This window comes from Hylobates moloch, unplaced genomic scaffold, assembly GCF_009828535.3.
Source record: "Hylobates moloch isolate HMO894 unplaced genomic scaffold, HMol_V3 SCAFFOLD_13, whole genome shotgun sequence".
Taxonomy (NCBI): domain Eukaryota; kingdom Metazoa; phylum Chordata; class Mammalia; order Primates; family Hylobatidae; genus Hylobates; species Hylobates moloch.
The window spans coordinates 97,806,663-97,823,427 of record NW_026652288.1 but is presented as its reverse complement, the minus strand read 5'-3'; the positions used below and the strand labels follow the sequence as shown (position 1 = coordinate 97,823,427).

At 40.2% G+C, this 16,765-nt stretch overlaps 1 protein-coding gene across 2 annotated transcripts in view; it reads right to left on the bottom strand.

Moving 5' to 3' along the window:
- Nucleotides 1-16,765, bottom strand: part of LPP (LIM domain containing preferred translocation partner in lipoma) — a 722,568-nt gene that overhangs the window by 525,523 nt on the left and 180,280 nt on the right. For both annotated transcript variants that reach the window (XM_032171893.2, XM_032171894.2), the window contains exon 3: nucleotides 9,222-9,285. The gene's annotated coding sequence lies outside the window, so the exon portion shown is untranslated. The remainder of the gene's footprint in view (nucleotides 1-9,221; nucleotides 9,286-16,765) is intronic.

Below are 16,765 nucleotides of genomic sequence, written 5' to 3'. Positions count from 1 at the left end.
CAACCTACTCATCTGACAAAGGGCTAATATCCAGAATCTACAATGAACTCAAACAAATTTACAAGAAAAAAACAAACAACCCCATCAAAAAGTGGGCAGAGGACATGAACAGACACTTCTCAAAAGAAGACATTTATGCAGCCAGAAAACACATGAAGAAATGCTCATCATCACTGGCCATCAGAGAAATGCAAATCAAAACCACAGTGAGATACCATCTCACACCAGTTAGAATGGCCATCATTAAAAAATCAAGAAACAACAGGTGCTGGAGAGGATGTGGAGAAATAGGAACACTTTTACACTGTTGGTAGGACTGTAAACTAGTTCAACCATTGTGGAAGTCAGTGTGGCGATTCCTCAGGGATCTAGAACTAGAAATCCCATTTGACCCAGCCATCCCATTACTGGGTATATACCCAAAGTACTATAAATCATGCTGCTATAAAGACACATGCACACGTATGTTTACTGAGGCACTATTCACTATAGCAAAGAGTTGGAACCAACCCAAATGTCCAACAACGATAGACTGGATTAAGAAAATGTGTGGCCGGGCGCGGTGGCTCACGCTTGTAATCCCAGCACTTTGGGAGGCTGAGGCAGGCGGATCACGAGGTCAGGAGATCGAGACCACAGTGAAACCCCGTCTCTACTAAAAAATACAAAAAATTAGCCAGGCGTGGTGGCGGGCGCCTGTAGTCCCAGCTACTCGGAGAGGCTGAGGCAGGAGAATGGCGTGAACCCGGGAGGCGGAGCTTGCAGTGAGCAGAGATCGCGCCACTGCACTCCAGCCTGGGGGACAGAGCGAGACTCTGTCTCAAAAAAAACAAGAAAAAAAAAAAAAAAAGAAAATGTGGCACATATACACCATGGAATACTATGCAGCCATAAAAAATGATGAGTTCATGTCCTTTGTGGGGACATGGATGAAACTGGAAAACATCATTCTCAGTAAACTATCACAAGGACAAAAAACCAAACACCGCATGTTCTCACTCATAGGTGGGAATTGAACAATGAGAACTCATGGACACAGGAAGGGGAACATCACACTCCGGGGACTGTTGTGGGGTTGGGGGAGGGGGGAGGGACAGCATTAGGAGATATACCTAATGCTAAATGACGAGTTAATGGGTGCAGGAAATCAACATGGCACATGGATACATATGTAACAAACCTGCACATTGTGCACATATACCCTAAAACCTAAAGTATAATAAAAAAAAAAAAAAAAAATACCTGCCATCTGTGGGGCAGGCCCATTGAACCTACTGCAGCAGATAGGAGGCATCTGGAAAGAAAGAGCCACAGAAGCTACTTACAGCAAAGGTTGATATCGAGTTTATACTCAGCCAGTAAGATCTCAGTGAAAGCATGGCAGAAAGATTGATGAGACAGCGCTGTGTAACTCCAGAGGCAACCCCAGGCTCTTATCAAATGGGAATTTTAAAAAATCCCTTTAAACACACGAGGACTCAGATGCCAGCACACGTTTTGATGGCCCTAGACAGACAGCAAAGGCATGTTGGCACCACTGTAATTTGTCCATTCACCAATATGCTTCCCAAAAAGCACCCATATGCTTTCTTTTAGCGTCCATATGTTTTTTTAGCAAGGAAACTAAAATATTTCATTAGTTTTGAGTAATTAATAATTACTTATTTCACAATAGTCACCCTCATTAAAAAGCAAAAATAACTGATTAAGCTGCAGGATCCTGGCTTTCAACTCAGGCTTTTTAAATTTTTTTTAAAAAATTCTTCTCCTCTAGGAATTGAGTAATAGGGTAAAGCAGCCAGTGTGGAAATATTCACACTACAGGGAATGAACAGTTATCACCCACAACCCAGCATTCCTCTTGACTGAGACATCGTGATTTAATGAAAAGAATATGGACTTTGGATCAGAAAGACTTAGAATCCAATCCCAGTTTGACCCCTTCTGAATAGTAACTTCTAAGGAAATGAAGGGTGTTAAAAAGATAAAGCCTGCTGGATCCCTTCAACCCAGTCTTCCATTATTCCCAAGGAGTGACTTCACAGCATCCCCGTCCCCCCGGACCCCGCTATCTCAAGGCATGGTACAGCATGCCCCAAGAATGCTGGCAGCATGCCAGTCATTGTCAGCACACCACGGCAATAGCCTTGAAATAGGGCGAGGGCCTAAGCGAATGTTTCTCAAACACTAATGAGCATATGAACTACCTGGGGATCTTGTTAAAATAGAGATTCTCATTCAGAAGTTCTAGAGTATGATCTGAGATCTGCATTTCTAACAAGCTCCCAGGTGATGCTGATGCTTCTGGTCCTCAGACCAAACTTTGGGAAGCAAGAGCCTCAAAACTGTCAAGGTGAAGTTAGGAAATAGAATCTTGAAAAGCAGAACATCTGTGCCTGTCTCACTGGGCTGTGATAAGGATCATTAATCAGATGGGTGATAATATTTTTGTATATTGAACAGCACACTGGTATAGTCCTATCAAAAAGGTATGGTTTTGGCCAGGCATGGTGGCTCACACCTGTAATCCCAGCACTTTGGGAGGCCGAGGCAGATGGATCACCTGAGGTCAGGAGTTAGAGACCAGCCTGGCCAACGTGGTGAAACCTCGTCTCTACTAAAAATACAAAAAATTAGCCGGGTGTGGTGGCTCATGCCTGTAATCCTAGCTACTACAGAGGCTGAAGCAGGAGAATCGCTTGAACCCAGGAGGTGGAGGTTGCAGTGAGCCAAGGTCATGCCGTTGCACTCCAGCCTGAGCAATAACAGCAAAACTCCATCTCAAAAAAAAAAAAAAAAAAAAAAGGGTGTGGTTTCTATTACAGACAACAAACCTGAGACCCAAGTAAATCAAGTAACTTATCCAAGGCCACACAACTAATCCTGCTGACCTTCAAATACAGGTTTATCTGCCTGTCAAGCCTATCAGTATGAATATATGCCAACGGAAAGGTAGGAAATAAAAGTAGATACTACTGTAGATTGCTGGTATAAAGCCTCGTTCTTATTTTGCCATTTTTCTCAGGGAGTCATTAACCTGCTGTGTGAATTTTAGTGAGTCTTACCCCTTCTAACCACCTCCATTTCTGCATCTGCAAGGTGAAGGTACTGCCATTGACAAACTCTGAGGCCTCTTCCATCTCTGACACTGCCTTTCACTCTTCTGGCCCCCCCACACACTCACAGTGGGTCATCAGGTGCCAAGTTTTAGCTTCACACATGTGGCAGTCATTACAACTTGGCAGCATCCAAATTCTAGCTGCTCACATCTGCATTTGTGCTGATTTGTGCATGGTCAGAAGTTATCTCTGTTAAAAGTCTCATGCTCAATATAATGGGGGGTGGGCCGGGGTGAGGGGAACAAAATAGATGCCCCAAAGCACTGAAATTCTAATTTAGTTGAAAACTCAGTATGATCAGGGCACTATGACCCTAACTACTCTTCATCTCCTCATCTCACTTATCAAATAAAGATATTGAGAACACTAACCTGACAGAAGTTTGAAGAACAAGAAAGAAACTGAGTTATGCATAATGTGTTTCATATGACTATCTAACTTTTTTTATTCTTTCTGAAGGAGCCAGATAAACATGTAGTTAATGAATTATGATATGAAGTAATTCATAATGTATGATCTTGTCCCTTCCTAAAATCCCATAGTACACATTCTCTGTATTCCTCTGGGGCCCATCTACCATTTTCTACCAGAAATTTCCATGGTTTATGAACTTGAATCATTGTCTCTATTTGTCTTCAATGTTATCTCTGGAGGTATTCACATATTTTGGAGTAAATCCGGATTTAAATCCAGATTTTATATTTATTAGCTGTAAAACTTTGGGCAAATTACTCAACCTCTCTGAGCACCTACCAATTTTCTATTTTATAGGATTATATACAATAATGTATTGAGATGTCTAGCATTTAGCAAATTCTGGATTAAAATTGAATTTGAATGCATGAGTGAATGAATGAAGTAGAATAAGAGTTTCAATATTAAAATATCACTCAATAGTTTGAGATACATACACGCCAAGGGTCATGCTACAAAACGAGCCTAACACTCAGAGTATAACAATAGGTGACTACGGGAAAATCCAACAGCAAAAGGAAATGTATGCCACTCAAATGTCATCTCATACTTCCCACATAGAATGAAAACTTTTGCTTAACTCATGGATGGCCTTCAGAGCATCTACAAACCTCCTAAACTTGTTGATAGCATTTTCTGAAATTCTGCATTTTCCAACTATTTCATAAATTCATCTGAGTTTCTGAAAATTCCATAATCCTCACATCTGCCCCAAACACAGGATCATGTGTATGCACGTATGCACGCACATACACACACGTATATTAAGAACTACTACTTTAGGCTCGGCACGGTGGCTCATACCTGTAATCCCAGCACTTTGGTAGACCGAGGTGGGTGGACTCCTGAGGTCAGGAGTTCGATACCAGCCTGAACAATATGGCGAAACCCCATCTCTACTTAAAAAAAAAAGAAAAAAAAAATTAGCTGGGCGTGGGGGTGTGCACCTGTAGTCCCAGCTACTTGGGAGGCTGAGACAGGAGAATTGCTTAAACCTGGAAGGCGGAGGCTGCAGTGAACCAAGATCATGCCACTGCACTCCAGCCTGGGTGACAGAGCAAGACTCCGTCTCCAAAAAAAAAAAGAATTGCTACTTTAGGCAGGTCTCTGGACAGAAAGGGACTGTCAAATAAAAGAGAAAAAGGAGATTTAACAAAGTAAGGCTGAAAGTTGCAAACATACTGTTTAGAAAGTATAGGTAGTGGAACTTATAATCACGACCATCTCAAACCAGAAAAACGGGCTCTGAATTCAAGGCCTGGCTTGGCTGCAAATTCGCTATGGGTCCTTGGGCAAATCTGAGGCTCATTAAAATCAGAGGGTTCCTTGGACATCATCTATGCCACCCTCCTCCTCCCATCTCACAGATGGAGAAAGTGCAGCTCAGAGGAAAGTTAGGCATTCACTAAACTCATAGCAAACTAATTAGAGCCAGGATTTGAACCTCAGACTCAGTCAACTGATTTCTACTCTTCGAACCTCTGTACTGTGAGGTTCAAGGTAAGCGTGTAGGTCCAGTGGTCTCTAAGTACCTTCTATCAGATGGGTAACAATTACTACACTCTTCTCCAGACCTGGAAGCCCCCATGTACATGTGAGTTTCATTTTGGCAATGATTATACTAGCTGTTTCTCAGTCCCAGCCCATTCCCACAAGAATAAGGCAGAAGGGTCTGAAATAAGAGAGAAGGGTCTGAAAGGGTGAGAGACACTGCTATTAATGCTGTGTAGCCCAACAATTGGGAATTGCAGGCCTTGAACTAGACTTCATTGTGTTGGCTATTATTCTTCTGTCCTCTTGCTTATTAAGTCCCTCATCTGTCTTCTTTTTTTTAATGTTCCCCAACAATGTGCCGTAAACAGGAGCTCATTCTCAGATTCCTATAATTCACTGGTTCAGAAAAGGGCAGGAGGCGGGTGGAGGAGAGTGATGATGTCAGCATCAAACAACCTCTTATAGGAAGAACTGCAAGGGAATCCACAGTCTTTTAATAAACACGGGGAGCAGAAGGTAGCCAGAACCCTCTGTGCCACGTCTTCATGAAATTAATGAAGATACCTGGAGTCCATTTATGTTTTAAGGACATCTCACATCCCCATGCTGAAAATGAAATTGGTTTTGCCTGGAAGATAATGGCCTTTTAAGAACTAGGAAGTGAAAGGATAGTTTATAGAAAAAGAGTTCTCTACTTAAAGACACAACTATGGAGTCAGAAGAATTCTAGTCCAAGACCAGTCAAAAACACTTTAGACAAATCAGATTCCCTCCCAGACGTTAAAATCTCCAGCTGTGAAATGAAATAATTGTTTAGATTACTTGGTAAAGTCCCCTCTGGCTTTGACATTCTGATCTCCTTTACAGATCCAATGATTTGCTCTGGAAAAATCAAATAATGGAAGAAGCATCCACCTCTTCCTAACAGTCTTAATAGGGGAGAAGTTTACCAGATCATCTCATAAGACCCAGATCAGGGAACAATGTCACAGAGTAAAGAAACGTGGAGGAAGACAGCTTTTCTTCCCTAACAAGGAATTGCAAGTTGTAAGGGACTACCGCTACCAGTGTATAAATGCCCATTCTTACAGTATACATAATAAAAGTCATTAACTGCATGTCTGGTATGTAAAAGAAGCAAAAGCTAAGCAGAAAAATAACTACTTTCCCACACTGGCTGTGCAGCAGAGTCATAGGACACTGTCCTATGATTTTGGAAACATGGCACCAGGAAAGAGAAGGGACTAGCTAGGAAATAAAATCATATATAAGAGAACATTTAACCAGAAGTAATGCCATGATCAACTGGTCCAACTTTGTCATTAGATGATGAAACAGACTTCATAGAGGGAAGGTGACTTGCCTAGGTGACACAGCCAGGTGACATTACAGCTGGGATTAGAAAAGGATTCTCATGGCTTCTGGTGCACATAACATACAACATACTGCTTTGCTCCCAAAAACAATGTGATTCTATTCAGGTTATTACAGAGATAATTTCACTGATAACTACTGCTTCTACCTCCACTTCAAAAAACGGTAACTGATTAATTTTATTTAAAGCAGACTAGGACTGTTTCCACCAAATTATAATAAACAATTCACTCTGGCAATATAGACAAGTCCATGAGATTTAATTGGGTATTATTCATTCTTGCTAATGAATCACCCTGTGGAAAACAGGGATATTCAACCGTCTACAAGAGGCCAGAAGCCTGTTCTCGTTCAAGTACAGATCTTGCCTATTAAAGAACATTAGGTATCAGCTCTAAATAGTAAACAGGGTATACTGTTTCAGATTCCATGGAGTGCAGCTTTAAATAGATTTGGTTTGGAAATGGGACAGAGAACACACCGCAGTCAGTGGATCAACGTTGAGAGCAGAGAAAAACAATGATTACACTCATTAAGTGGGTACCTGTTGACACATTTACTGTCAAGTCTAATTATTTATTGAAACTGTTATTCTTTCTTCATTACTACCACTGATACCAATTATTGCCACAAGATTATTTTAAATTTCTACAGCATGCTCCCAGAATATTTACTTCTCCACCTCCCAAAGGTTACTTGAGAGGTTTCTATCATTCCCTCTCTACCATTCCCCACCTCCGAAATATAACAAAAAGAGAAAGAGAGAAAGTTCCTCTTTCTTGAGAGTAATTTTTGTAACCTTTCAGGGCTTGCTTAAAACTCCTCTTGATAGTTTCAAGATGGGTTTCTGTGGGGACAGGGGATATAGCTAATTACTTTTCAAAGCTTATTCCATTAATATTTAACAATTGGCATCAGAGGGAAGGTTAGTGTGATAACTGCAGCTTCTAAATGAACAAGTTAGATCTCTGCCTCACAGAGCTGTCAAAAGCTATGATAGTAGGTATCTACAGTACATTCTTTTCTGATATATTTGTCCATAAAAATAAAACATTAGAAATAAGTTTTTGCAGGGTTATTTTGTGGACTAGAAAAGAAATAAAAGGTGGACAGGAGCCATTCTTACATTTTTTGCTACTATCTTTTTTAAAAACAATGTTCTCTTTTTCTGTGTTAGTTTGCTGAGAATGATGGCTTCCAAACACCGCATGTTATCACTCAGAAGTGGGAGTTGAACGAGAACACATAGACACAGGGAGAGGAACATCACACATCGGGGCCTGTTGAGGGGTGGAGGGCAAGGGAAGGGAAAGCATTAGGACAAATACCTAATGCCTGCGGGGCTTAAAACCTGGATGATGGGTTGAGGTGCAGCAACCACCATGGCACATGTATACCTATGTAACAAACCTGCATGTTCTGCACATGTATCCAAGAACTTAAAGTAAAATAATAAGTAAATAAATAAAAAGAAAACTTCCTGGGTAAACTAGCTTATATTCCACTTGAAAAATAAATAAATAATAAAAAAATAAAAACAATGTTCTTTTTTTGTAGGAATAAGAAGAAAATCTAAATAACTTAAGTGACTGTTATGTCTGGTTTAATTATAGAAATTTCATAGTCCATACATAACCTACCTTGTTTGCACATGTGTTCTTATTATATATATATGATATTAGCTTTGAAAATCATGTAAACCTAACATCTTAATTTCCTCTCAATTCTAAATTTTCGAAGTCCTACAAATTTGGGGCAATACTAACCAATTTTATTCTTCTCAAAGGTCTGTGTGACTAAAGTCATGGTTGCAGTTCAAGGTTATAGATATAATATACCAAAGGAATTAACAAAATATTCAGGGGAACACATGTGTATAGTACTCTAAATAATGATATCAAATCTTCCACAGAGTTGCTATTCTACATATCGACTACTTCACCTCTTTTTGGCTAAGTTCTGAAACATTACATAAAACACAGTACAGCTCATTAGGAGGTAGAGATTCAGCAGGTTAACTACAGGAGAAAAATCGCATGTGGTAAATTTTACAACTATGATGCTTCCTTTAAATGTTTTTTCTCGGTTGGCCTCCATTTTCTTGGAAAACTCAAGACAAATGTATTCTTCTGCCAAGGATTGGTGTCATTCCCAACGGTCCCCCAGGAGAGTGGCATTCAGATACAATGGATGCAAGGTTTCAAAAGACTAACTCAATTTTCTGTGTTCTTAGGATTTTCCTGTTGTGGCTTTGGATTCTAGCTCTTTGAGATGATTTTGTTTGGCAGCTAAGAGAGAGTGACTGACCCAGCCAGAAATATTTGGCCCCTTCAGAGCCAGGTAACACTGGCAGCATAGTGTAGTGAAAAATGCGCTCAATCAAGGGTTAGGAAACCAGGTAAAAAGCCCTCCTGCCACATACTAGTTGAGGATACAGTAAAATAATGGTTAAGCACATTCTACTCCATTGCATTTTATGGACACTTAAATACATACACATTAAATCTGAATCGTCTGTGTGGCCCAGATTTTTGGTTTTGGTATTAAACCTTAAGGGCTATGAATTAAAAGGGAAAAAATAAATCAAAAAAACAAAAATAAAAAGAGAGGTCAGTTCACTGTCTTGGCCATTTTTCAGTTCTTTTCCTCATAAAGTACCTTTGTATTTCTTCTATTCTTTGTATTTCTTCTAAAATCAACATTACTGGCTCAGATGCCTATTAGTATTTCATAAATATGAAGACACGCCTCCTCTCTTACCTCAGATAGCTGGCTCCTGGAATGGATGGTTGACACAAGGTTCAGCCAACTGCAATGCTAGTATCTGCAAATGAGATAAGTAAAAATTACTTCCAGACACCAAACCTATATTTATTCATTAATAGTCATAACCTCTTATATCTACATAATGGTTTCTTGTTTTACAAAACATTTTCATATTCATTTCACCCCACAGGAACCCGATGAAGAAGCAGGAAGCGATGATTCTACTCACTTCATAGGTGAGGAAACAGAAGCTCGAAGAGGGACAGAAAGGATGAGAAGGGAACTAACACCATCCTCATGTTTAACTTCACAGAAACCATATAAAATGAATATTATTGTCCACATTTTACAGAAGTAGAAACTGAAGTTCATAAAAGGAAAGTAATTTGCCCAAGATTATACAGTTTAGTATCTGGCAGGGCATGAATTTGGAGCCAAAGTTTCTGCCTGCTGGTCCAGTAATCCTTCCTTTCTACTTTAGTTTTTCCTAGGTTATTAGGCTAGGGAAAAACAAAGACAAACAGCAACTCATTGTCTTAATCCACAAGGCTTGGTGGAGAGAGAAAATAAAATAAAACCAGCTATTTGATTGAAATGAGGAAATGGGAAAAGTACATAGGATTTTGAGCCAGTCAGATTTCCTTTTACCAATGGCCTTAGGCAAGTTATTTAAACTCTGTGAATGTCAATTTCTTCATATGTACATGAAGATTATGATATATACTCCATAGCCAAAGCTGCCCTTAGTTAAACTTTTTAAATAAGATTTCTCTCCATTATTCCATGTATATGGTTATAGAGAGCAGTGATAACATTTCTTCTCATAAATCCACATTTATATGATCAAAAGATAACATTATAAGCACATTAGGCAAGAGAATATCTCTTTGACTTATGTTTCCTAGTTTTAAAACACCGAAATACTAATCTATGTCACTCTCACATGACCTCATCTAACAAGAGACAGCCCAAAAACTTTTAAGATTTTAAAATCAAATGTTTCCTTGGCCCCTAAAAAGCAAAACAGATACTGCTTTAGCTGAAAGACCTGCTGATGAATCACACATCATTTTCAACTTTGTGCCTATAATCATGCCCTGGGTTCAGAGAGTTGGAGTTTCCACCAGACTCTAAGAACTAAGCAAATTTGTTTTAATAGAATGGATAGGTTTATTGAGAAATATAAGACTTCTAAGAAGTTTTGATAAAATGTCCCATTTACATAAAGGACTCAAAACAGGTTAAGAAAAGAACCTGGATCCAGCAACTATACCCCTGAACTTAAAATAAAAGTTTCAAAAAAAAAAAGAGCATGATTGATCAGATGCCCTGCAAGAAACTTGTCATCTACCACCAAATGAAAACATTAATCATCTTTTAATATCATGCTTTATTTTATAGCTTGAAAAATCACATTGATCATTATGTCTCAAACCATCCCCTTTATAACTCCAATTAGAACTTATTGCCCAAATTTTACAAATACAGAAACGAAACTTCAAAGATCACATGGTTAACATGGAGCAGATAAAAATGTAACACTGTATCTTGATACCAAAATCAGTAAGCACCCTTCTACTACATGATGTAGCCTCCTAATTGCTATTTGAAGAGGGTAACTAAATAACTTCAGGAAAGGGGAACCGAGTGCATAGCACAGAAAATTCAATTGTCGAAGCACTAACACACACTTAGTTCTAAGTTCTGCTTTATTAGCAAGTGAAAGGAGAAAGAGTAGACTTCACATCTGTGGTCTAACCAGAAGGTGACACATTACTAAGCTAAAGCAAAAGGAGTGTTCGACGCAGTGTTACCATAAACACTTTCTCAGATCTCACCAGGAAAGTTTCAAGATGCAACATCCCTGGGCAAAGTGTCGAAGCACAAGCCATATACACAAGTCTGTACCAGTGAGGTTTTGTGAAGAGTCTGATACAGTTTGACTGTGTCCACACCGAAAATGTCATCTTGAATTGTAAACCCCATGAGTCAAGGGTGATACCAGGCATAAGTAATCCGATCATGGGGGCAATTTCCCCCATGCTGTTCTCACAATAGTGAGTGAGTCTCACGAGATCTGATAGTTTTATAAACATCTGGCATTTCTCCTGCTGGCAGTCACTCTTTCCTGCCGCCCTGTGAAGAGGGTGCCTGTTCCTCCTTTGTCTTTCATCATGATTATAAGTTTCCTGAGGCCTCCCCAGCAATGTGGAACTGTGAGTCAATTAAACCTCTTTCTTTATAAATTACGTGGTCTCTGGCAGTTTTTTATAGCAGCTAAGAATGGACTAATACAAATCCTTCACCAATTAGTCTCATTTTAAGCAATAGGAAAGCTGAAGTCTTTCTAGCTAAGAAGTTCACCAGCCCTCTTCACGTGGATTGAGTGGCATGTGTCCTGAGTAGCTCCTGAGTATTTCATAATGCAATGGAGTTTTCCATAATTCCATGCAGACATCTGGGACAACTGACAAATCCCACTCTAGCCTTTTGGTAATGAAGCCAGTTATCCTTGGCTGCCTCTGTGTATTTTATAACTAACTGCTGACCCAGAACTTGACGTATCTGCATCCTTTGTTAAACCATCCATCCTCTCTCCCCTCAAACATATGCTCACCCTCAGAAGAAATTTTACAGAAGCAACTATATTTTGGAGAAAAACAGGATGGAGTAAATGAAGGTAAGATAATAGAGAGAAGCAAGAAAAACGACAGGGGGTAAAGAAAAAGCAGAAGAAAATGGAATGACATGGAAATGAAAAGTGCAGAGACCAGCTGCAATGGGTTTTTCACAAGCCATGGTGTCCTTTGAATTGACCACCATACCCCACAACAAAACGTAACCATCCCTAAGACGATTATCTTAGTATTACAAACAAAAATTCTAAGTGGTATTGAACCAGTGTAAAGCTAACTCAAAATACTTGGTATTTTGTAAGCACTTTAGTACCAATAAGCAATATGACAGTATCTTATAAAAACTCTCACTAAGTCAATAAACTACACCTCTTTCGCCCTGGTGTCCCAGATTTTCATTCCGAATAGGGGGAATCACATTGAAAAGAATAATGAAATGGGGATGGAGGAACTGGGTTCTGGTTTTAGTGCTGTAATTATCAAATCTTTTGATTAGAAGTTGCGTAAAATACACATTCTGTGTTTCTCTTTTCACAGTTCTTGACTATGGTTATCCCAAAACCACTGTGAAAAGGCCAATAATAATTTGGTCATTTTCGTAAGTTTCATGTGGCAACAGAGGCAGTAGTAAAAGGAGTACTTATACTAACATTTATTAAAATAAAACAATGTTTTAAACATAGAAGTCTGTCCCCAGAAGCAACTGAAATGTTAAATCAGGCCAAAGGAATTAGATGACAAATATGGACTGCCCTGCATTCCAATCATCAAATACCACATACAATTTAAAGTGCACTCTCATGGCACCCTGAGACACTTATCAAGAATACAAGATATTCTATAGCTTATGATTTGGTTGTCTCATTAAAGTAATGTTTGCCAGGATTTAATTGCTTCCCTCTCTGATTTTAATTTCCTCACCTGCCAGCATCTATCAGGGGCACTGAAATCTTCTGACATCTGGTTGATTGTGTTGAAATTAATCAGATTTTTTAAAAGTAAATTGCTTTGGCCTAAAAGTAATGCTCAACTTCTTAATGTTATATTTATAAGGGCTCTATCAATGGAATGTATAATCTAGAAATAAAATGAGAGACTTTAGGAATTCTGAGCAGAAATATAAGTAGCTTACAAATCTCCAGCACTGGACTTTGAAAGATAAGTACTTTAAGAGTGACATCAGTAGCATGGCCAACCAGAAGCCCCTAGCTCTCGTCTCTTTCACAAAGACAGCCACAACAACAATCGACAACTAAACTTTAACAAAAATAACTGGGCCAGGCACGATGGTTCATGCCTGTAGTCCCAGCACTCTGGGAGGCCAAGGTGAGTGGATCTGTTGAGCTCTGGAGTCCGAGAGCAGCCTGGGCAACATAGGGAAACCCCATCGCTATGTAGAAAAAAACAAAAAGATGAACTAAAAACAGAAGAAGAAAAAATAATAACTAAGGCAGAGTACCAGACTGCATCGGAGAAGTGACAGAAACCCTGGATAGCAAGAAACTCAGAATAACCACATAGAGAATAGAAACAAAACACCTGGTCTTTACCACCCATCGCCCACTTGCGATCCACTGGGAACAGGGAGAAACTTCTCTCTAGGGCAGAATGGTAAGCAAGAGGATCCCAGCAAGCCCCATCAACACCTTGAACAGCTACAGACCTCACCCATGGAGTCTCACGTAGTCCTCACAGGAGCTAAGTCCCAGCTGAGGGACCTGCCTGAAGTCCACGTAGCCGTGCTCCCCCAAGAAAAAGAGCAACCAATGTGCCCTGCCCTCTGTGGCCTGTGCAGCTACTGCACTATGCCATCTTGGAACTGGAACTTTGGCTGGAGCGTGTCTTGCTCTGGGATTGCATAGCTATGACACTCCGTCACTGAGGCTAAGCCACTGTTGAACCACCCCAACCCAGTGGCCCAACATCCTCAAGCCGAGCTGCCAGCAACTGTTCCGCTCTTCCCCATGGGCCCATGTGAAGGTAGAGTCACTTCATCTACCTTTCACCTCCCCTTCAGGGCAGTGCTGAAGCAGTGCCCTGCCTCCTGGGGAAACAGTACACTGGCCACTCAGAGCAGTCACGCACCCCAGTACTTAATCTGAAGTAGCACCCTTCATCCCAGGGAAATGATACCTGGGCTGCCTAGAAAAGTCATGTCCCCCAGGCCTGAGCTGAAGTGGCACATTGTCCCCTGGTGAATTGGTGCCATTGCTCAGCTGAGCAGCTGTACATCCCAAGGCTGAGCTGATGTGATAACCCACATCCTAGGAAAACAGAGTAGTGGCTGGGCTGATCTGAGACACTCCACCCTACAGGGCAAACTACTCTAATATGCTGTTTCCCTGGAACTGGTCTACCTGCTTAGTGTCAGAGCTGCTAAGATACCCCTCTCCCTGTGGAGTACAGCCATCACTGTGCTGTACCCTGCCCCAACTCAGGGCACAAGTAACAGCTGTATGTTGACATTCTGGGGTACTGCTGCTGCATGTGGTCTTAAAGAGTCTAAAGTACTGCTGAGTCCCAACATCCAAGGGTCAAAAATCACTACTACATGGTGCCTCATCCCCTGGGATCCAAGTTGCCACTGAGCCCTACTGGCTCATGTTGCCAAATCAGGGCATATCCTGCTCTCTGGGTCCAAACTTCCCTGTACTCGTTCTTTCCTGGAGTTGAGCCACTCACAGCTGGAACTGAGCTTGTAGAGTAGTGTCTCAGAGTCTCAAATCCTGGCTCTGTGCTAGCACAGAGAGTGAACCTGTAACCCAAGACCCAGGTGTCACAACAGGTTGGCAAGATCCTGGGCATAAGACTCCGGTCCCACAGCCTCTTCGAGCACCTGCACCTAGAACTCAGCACCACTGCACTTGCTTGTAGGTCATGCCATATCTGACACGAAGAGTAGTCCCCTTGGCTAAATCTCTCCATTATGAAAAAAATAAGAATAGGAGGACTTCCAAAGCCCTTGACACTGAGGACATTGATAATCTATGCCACCACCACCACTGCCACAAATTTCTACAACTTAAGCTACTGAGGTGCCCACAGTTATTGCTGACATTGAACGTAGCTTTAGAAGCTGCATGGAGACCATATCACTGCATCTATTCAAAAACAAAGTCATCACACCCCTCCCAACTGTAACACCAACCCTAATTGCAAGCGAAAGTCTTTTTTATGAAAACCACTCGAGAAAGTTTGTATAGAAGAGGTAATTGTTCTACCGGATGCACAGACATCAACTCACAGACACAAGAAACATGAAAAAGCAATAGAATGTGACACCACCAAAGGAATGTAGCTCTTTAGTTTCAGACTCCAGTAAAACAGAAATCAATAAAATGCCAGAAAAGGAATTCAAAATAATGATCTTAAGGAAACTCAATGAGATACAAGAAAATATAGACAATTTTACTAAATCAGGAAAATAATTCACAATATGAAGAAATTCAACAAAGATAGACATAATAAAAAAGAATAAATCTCAAAGATAAAGAATTTCATGAATGCATTCTTATCCTCATACCAAAACCAGACAAGGACAAACATGTAAAAAGAAAATTATAGGCCAGGATCTCTGATGAACATAGATGCAAAAATCCTCAACAAAATACTAGCAAACTGAATCCACCAATACACTTAAAGGAGCATTTACTATGATCAAGTGGGATTTATCCTAGGTATACAAGGATAGTTTAACATAGGTAAACCAATAAACGTGATACATTACCTCAACAAAACAAAGTACAAAAACCATGATTATCTCATTAGATGCAGAAAAAGCATTTCATAAAGTTCAACATTCCTTCATGATATAATATCTCAAGTCAGGTATAAAAGAAACATACCTTATCTCAGCATAATAAACACTTCACACGGTAAACCCACAGTCATCAACATACTGGACATGTTCAAACTGAAACGTGTCTTTTAAGCTCTGGAACAAGACAAAGATGCTCACTTTTACCACTTTTATTCAAGATAGTTCTTGAACAGGCATATACACCAATGGGACAGAACAGAGAACCCAAACATAAATCCACGTATTTACAGCCAATTGATTTTCAACAAAGGAAACAAGAACAATCTCTTTAATAAATGGTGCTGGGAAAACTGGACATCCATATACAGAAAATGCAGCCACCATGAGATATTATCTAACCCAAGTTAGAATAGCTATTATCAGAGACAAAAAAATAAGAAATGCTGGCAAAGATGCAAAGAAAAGGGAATTCATACAATGTTGGTAGGAATGTAAGTTAGTACAGCCATTATAGAAAATAGTATAGAGGTTCTTCAAAACACTAAAATTAGAAATATCGGCTGGGCATGGTGGCTCACGCCTGTAATCCCAGCACTTTGGGAGGCCAAGGTGGGCAGATCACGAGGTCAAGAGAAGGAGACTATCCTGGCCAGTATGATGAAATCCTGCCTCTACTAAAAATACAAAAATTAGCCAGAGGTGGTGGCGTGCATCTGTAGTCCCAGCTACTGGGGAGGCTGAGGCAGGAGAATCGCTTGAACCCAGGAGGTGGAGCTTGCAGTGAGCCGAGATAGCACTACTGCACTCCAGCCTGGTGACACAGTGAAACTCAGTCTCAAAAAAAAGAAAAAGAAATATCGTAAGATCCAGCAATCCCACTACTGATCATATATCCAAAGGAAAAAAAAAATCAATATTTCAAAAAGATAGCTGCATTCCCATGTTTATTGCAGCACTAATTATAACAGCCAAGATAAGGAATCCATCTAAGTATCCATCAACAGATAAACAGGCAAAGAAAATGTGTTATATATTTACAATGTAATACTATTCAGCCATAAAAAAAATGAATGAAATCTTGTCATTCACAGTAACATGAATAAGCCTGGAGGACATCATGTTAAGTGAAATAAGCCAGGAAC